Raw genomic sequence first — 6,165 nt, 5'->3', positions numbered from 1 at the left:
CTTCCCCCCCCCCCCAGGTCAGCCTGTCGAAGGACATGAAGAGCCTGATGCTTCAACCGCCAGCGCAGATCAGAGCACCGATGAAACGAACAACAAATATTACACATTCGTCGAGAGAAGTGAGAAGATTTTTCACGACGAGGTGCTTCAAGATCCAGACAAATTCTCATTGGCTGTAGAAGCCTTCAGTATACATGCCGACGTAGTCTTAGGTACGGATGATTCAGGTGCAGACGATTCCGACATTGAAAAACTTTCTACGAGGGCAAAGTTGACGGTTAGAAGGAAAGCAAAAGCCGAGATAGCGCGGGTTGATCGCAAACTTTTCGCAGATAGGATTCTTAGTGATCTCACAACATACAATCGCCTTGCGCGCAGTTTTAAGATTTTCAAGGCCACCCTGAAGAAAACTACGCGCGGCTGTGTTCTCTGTTACCTTGATTTCGATGATGCGTTCTGCTACAAAACATTCCTGCGAGCTTACAGAGACGGACGTTTGTCCGACACCCTGACCCGGGAACTGATCACAGACGACATGAGGGCAGCAGAAGGGGAGGATCTGTACGTACACGTCACGCTGCTGGGAGAGGACGGGGGGTGCCAGGACGACAGTCTATCAGATGAAGGTAAGGTTCATTTTCTGTAACACAACTATCAACTGAACACACTAGCAAATTTCTCCAAACATTTACAGATGGCTGTTATCAAATGAATGCAACTTCTGCATTTTTTCTTTCCACAGATGACACAAGAGGCCCTACTGAACGAAACCAAGTGGAAAGTTCCACATCGTCGTTTCCAGATGTCTTCATCAAACAGGAGCCTCTGTCTCCAGTTAAGGTGGAACCAACACAAGACCTTCCGTCGTGCAGTTACGCAACAGAAGCGGGGGACACCAAACCAACTTTAGAAGCGAAGCCCCAACAGCCTCTTGGTCTTAAAACTGAACTTATCAACAGACGACCTCCGTTCGACTATCAGAAGGTGCGTCTTCGTGTAAAGGCAGAACCTCACTTCCACGTGAAAAGGGAAGGACACCAACCCAGTCACGTGGCATTACGTCAGCACAGGGTGACAGGAATGGGCCTCAGCGTCAAAACGGAAGCGGATGATCAGAGAGGAGAACATCACTTCATCAAAACAGAACCACATCCCAGCGTTACGGCAGAACAACACACTCACCATCAAATGAAAATAGAACATCGCAGACCGCGTCATATCACAGACACAGAACATCACATGGACACAGAAAAGCACATGGAAACAGAACAGCACATAAGTACAGAACATCACATGGACACAGAACATCATCATGGATATACTGAACATCACACGGACACAGAACAGCACATGGACACAGAACACTACATTGGCGCAGAACCACATCCGTACATGGACCCACCATCAACTAAAGAGACAGAAACAGGTGCCGGTTTTGGGGTCCAACAGGAACAAACGGAACTGATGTATCAGGCACAGCAACAGGAGGAGCCCTTCTGTTCTCGTAAATATTGTCATTCTATTGAAATTTATTGTGATTGCATTATCACATTAATGTTTTATTACCATTTGAATATTGTTAAGGCTGTGGTAGGTTGTTATTTGTTTTAATGCTAGCTTAGCACATCTGCAATCACTTGTTGCACAAGCAATTGCAAAATGACCAGGGATGGGATGCAAGTTAATGTGTCAAATCTTCCTCTGCCTTGTTCATACCCAGACTGCTGCAACCAGCTGATGTTGCTAGCCGACAGACTGGGTCCCTACTGGACATGGCTGGCCTTACAGCTGGGATTCACCAGTACAGACGTGGAGAGGATCAGCAGCACCTACCACCCCAGATACCACCCTCACTGGTGTCTGTGGGAGTGGGTACAGAGGGAGCTGTGGGGAGCATCAATGGACGCCGTGTTGGTGGGACTGAGAGCAGCTGGGCTGCACCAGATAGCAGGTAACAGGTAGTTTTTACATGGTGTTTGGATTTTTGGCCACTTAAATATATTTAGCCAGAATTTAATATTTTACAATTCTGAATGTTTTTCCCAGATGCGGTGGAGACCGGTGAACTGTTCCAGAAGGATGCGGACGATGGGTCATGGGGGTCAGAGGGGAAAGGTCAAGGTGATAAAGGTGACGGGTCAAGTTCAGATGGAGACTCGGATGATGGTAAGATAGCAGGATAAAATATTTTCTGATTTCGTTGTTGGTTACTGAGAAGTCATGTAAAGCTTTTTCCTTGCATTAACTACCTTTAAAACAGTTTTTTAGTTATGAAGATTTACCACATTTGTGGAAGGATTGACATAACAGGTGACTATCACCTTTTCAAAGATGTCAACCCCGAGACCAGACTGTAAGGTTTGAACCACTCACACCGGGAAGGTCCCCTACTCTTTTCGATAAGTGCGGTGGGTTCTTTAACGTGCGTGGGGCGTGGCTCTCCAAAAAACGGGACCTCCATTTAACGTCATATCCGAGGAACGTCCCTAGCCGAAGCTAGGTACTCATTTGCACCTGAGTGAAGTGAGAAAAGTCATGTTAAGTACCTTTCCCAAGGGTACAACGTCGGGGCGCATGTTCGGACTTGTTCAGGTACGACCCGGAATCGAACCCGGGTCTCCCCGTTCCATAGTCCAGTGATGTACCACTACACCACACGACGCCACGACTAAGTTGAGATAAATTGCTTGCAATCTTCCCAGACACGTACCTGTACCTGTGATCCAGTTTTTCATTAAATAATCAACTAACTAAATAGTCTTTCCACAGACGGTGACTCTGGTGGTGCAGCACGTAAAGCCAAGCCTCGTCCAGGTATGGCATATGGTGTTTGATGACTTGCAAAGGACCAGTTAATTTCATGATTTAGACTTAAAGATTTGTACTACTAGATTTGTACCAGATAAACATTGATTGAAGTGAAAATTGAATATCATAAGATTACCATTATGATTTTTTCATAATAGAGTACTTTCTGTTTTACATGTATTCAATCAGTTTGAATTCTAGATTAATCTTTTTACTTCAGAGAGAAGCAAAAATCAGGTGCTGTTAAAATATATACGCAAAATTAGAGCAAGTATTTTACAGACGTTTAGAAATTATCTAGGCCGCTTAAAACGTAGTATTCGGTTCATTTTAGCATCACAAATCAGTACCGCGAATCTGCCAACGTATCCAACTGGTGACGACGCCTTGGCCTGGAATGACTGCATCCAAGACTTCTTCAAGATTGATGAAGACACGGCAAGGTCTATCCAGCAGAGCTGGCCAAGTAACTTACTGGTTAAGCACCTCATCAGAGACAGGTTTTTCCACTCTTACTTGTGTGAATACTGGAGAAATCGTAAAAGCTTTCCTGATACACTAGCAGCTTTTGTAGAATTTGTTACTGAGATGTCTGTTAAGCAATTCTCTTCCCAACATGACCAGAGCCATGAAAAGCTCGCGTCAATTTATGCCAATCATTTTCTTACTTTGGGGAAGGCTGCTTTTGAAAGCCATACAGATAATCAGTCCATGCTTGTGTACAAAAGCCAGTTGAAATGGCATGATATTCGACAGTCATCTTTTGGTTTGTTGCAACCAGCTGATTCTTGTCAACCACAGAGTGCCTTCCAGTTTGTACATGACAGCATACGACAGTCTCTCATGGCATTCTGGGTAGCACACATACTCAGAACCCAGACTGACTGTACAGACCTCCTGAGAGTTTGTGCTGAGAATTCAGACCACCTGCCCATCACCTGTTACAGTCTTGCTCACCTCCTGAGCAGGACAGACTCTCCTCCAACACATCTGCAGCAGTTCGTACGATTACTCATTGAACGACAGGGAGGGTCTGACAATTTCAACCGCTTACTGTCTGTCATAGCGACAGTTGCAGAATCAAAGCAGCTACGTATTCTGTCATCTTTGACAAAGGCCCTCTTTCCAGTTAAAACCCTGGACTTGTCTGCTCTCCCTGAAATCTCCCTCCATGGCCTCCACTGCTTGACACAACTCATCAGGAACACAACACTTATTCAGACAATAAGGCTTCCAGAAAACCTAAGTATCAAAGATGCGCTAAAGCATTATCCACTTGGGCGAAAGCGTTTCACTTCTACCAACCATACAAATCAAATCAGATATCTCAGCTACTGGCCTCTTTTTGAGTGTCTGTCAAGTGCGGCTCCTGACAAACGTGATTTCATGACAGAAATTTGCTTTGCAAAAAATGACCGCGAAATCAACGTTGAGACAATACAGCAATACTTCCAGTTTGGCCAACCCTTGATGAAAATTACGGTGAGGTCAAAAACATTCACAGCAGGTACCCTCGGCAACCTTTCAAAATCAATGTTATTCACTCCGAATGTCACAAATATAGTCATTACAATAGATGAAGTTAACAGCGACGACATGCAACAGGCCGTGGTTGTTTTGAGCTGCCTGCACAACCTAAAACATGCAGAACTCAATGAGTATCGCTTTGTAGGATACAATACGACAGTAGGGGTGAGAAGTTTCACCCTACAGTATAAAACTCGGCCAAATGTCTGGCCAAATGTATTGTCCTTCCTTTCTTCCGACATCCAAATGTTAGTTCTCCAAGGCAGGAGACGGGGAACAAATACAGCATCTGATACTGCTGATGCCGTTGAAAAGCTTTCATCGTCTTTTCCCCATCTGGAACGCTTAGTTAACTTCAAATTGAAATATGTGAAGGCCAGATCTTCTGAATGGTCGACATTATTTCGAGGACTGTCGTCGCTACCTGCCATCCCATCATCTATAAAGGTTGGTCAGTCTAGCAGGTTTCCACCACTAAAGATGCTGTGTTTTGCCAACTGCAACTTGTCTAGTGAAGACATTCTGCCACTCTCGAGCCAACTACCAACTCTCCCGAACTTGGAGGAGATAGATCTCAGTCACAATAACATTAGTGATGAGGCGGTGTCTTGTCTTGCTGAAGGTCTTGGTTCATGTCAGAACCTGAAGAAGGTGAACCTTAGTTATAACAAGTTGTCTGATATGGGAGACTTCTTACCTCCCCTCCCCAACTTGGAGGAGATAGATCTCAGTCACAATGCCATTAGTGATGAGGCGGTGCCTGGTCTTGCAAAATATCTATCTTTATGTGAGAATTTGAAGATTGTGCATCTCACCAATAATAAAATCTCCAATAAGGGAGTACTGTTGTGGCTACTACTGGGACAATACAAACAGCTGCAGTTGAAGTTTGGGGAAAACGTATCTGGTGACCTTGTGTCTCTCCTGTGTAACTTAACGGATGCTAGCCAGGTAACAAAACTTGATCTCATATCTGGAAAAATTTATTGGCCCTATGCTACCCCACTACGCACTAGTGATGTCCACCTTCTACTGCAGTTCCTCCCTCAGCTGCCCAACCTGCAGGAGTTAGCACTTCGTGTCAGTTGTCAGGGGGAGGAGGAGGCTGAACACATCAACCAGCTGTATGGGGTTCGGCATCTGTTAAAGAAGCTGAAACTGAAGGACTGGTCATTGGCCAACATGATAAAACTCTCAACTCAGATGTTTCAACACCTGCTCCTGTTGGAGGAGATAGATCTCTTTGACAATGGCATTAGTGATGAGGCGGTGCCTGGTATTGCTGAAGGTCTGGGTTCATGTCAGAACCTGAAGGAGGTGGACCTTAGTTATAACAAGTTGTCTGATATAGGAGAACTGATTAAAGCCTTTATCAACCTTCCCATCCTGACACATGTAGATATTCGGTACAATTCCATCCGTGACGAGTCCCTCCCCGCCATAGCTGCATGGCTGAAGGTTAGCACAGCTGTGAAATTTGTCGGCCTAGACGGTAACAGGTTCAGTGCTGAAGGGGTCCGAGATTTTGTGAGAACCATGAAGGGCAAGGCTTACAGGGGGTTCACCCATGACCTCCTGTATGACGGCAGCCTGGCTGAGGTGAGCGAAGCTATGGAATCGGGCGGGGAGGGTGCGCGGAGGGAGGAACAGCAGTGGGAGAGGTTGAGGAGGGAGACAAGTTCGATTTATGTGAAGGTCAGACAACTGACGGTTTTTATTGAATATAAAGGTCCCAGTTCATAAAATACACAGCTAGCATCGCCCTAAAGTGGCTTTCTCCTCATTGCTCATGATTTATTTTGATAGACTAGGACCTCGCCCCCCCCCCCC

At 45.4% G+C, this 6,165-nt stretch overlaps 1 pseudogene; it reads left to right on the top strand.

Annotated features, from left to right (window-relative positions):
- Window positions 1-6,102, top strand: part of LOC109477296 — a 7,382-nt pseudogene extending 1,280 nt beyond the window's left edge.
- Window positions 6,103-6,165: the final 63 nt, after the last annotated feature.

The sequence above is a fragment of the Branchiostoma belcheri genome, unplaced genomic scaffold, assembly GCF_001625305.1.
Source record: "Branchiostoma belcheri isolate BF01 breed outbred unplaced genomic scaffold, Haploidv18h27 scaffold105, whole genome shotgun sequence".
Taxonomy (NCBI): domain Eukaryota; kingdom Metazoa; phylum Chordata; class Leptocardii; order Amphioxiformes; family Branchiostomatidae; genus Branchiostoma; species Branchiostoma belcheri.
This window is presented reverse-complemented; position numbering and strand designations above follow the sequence as displayed.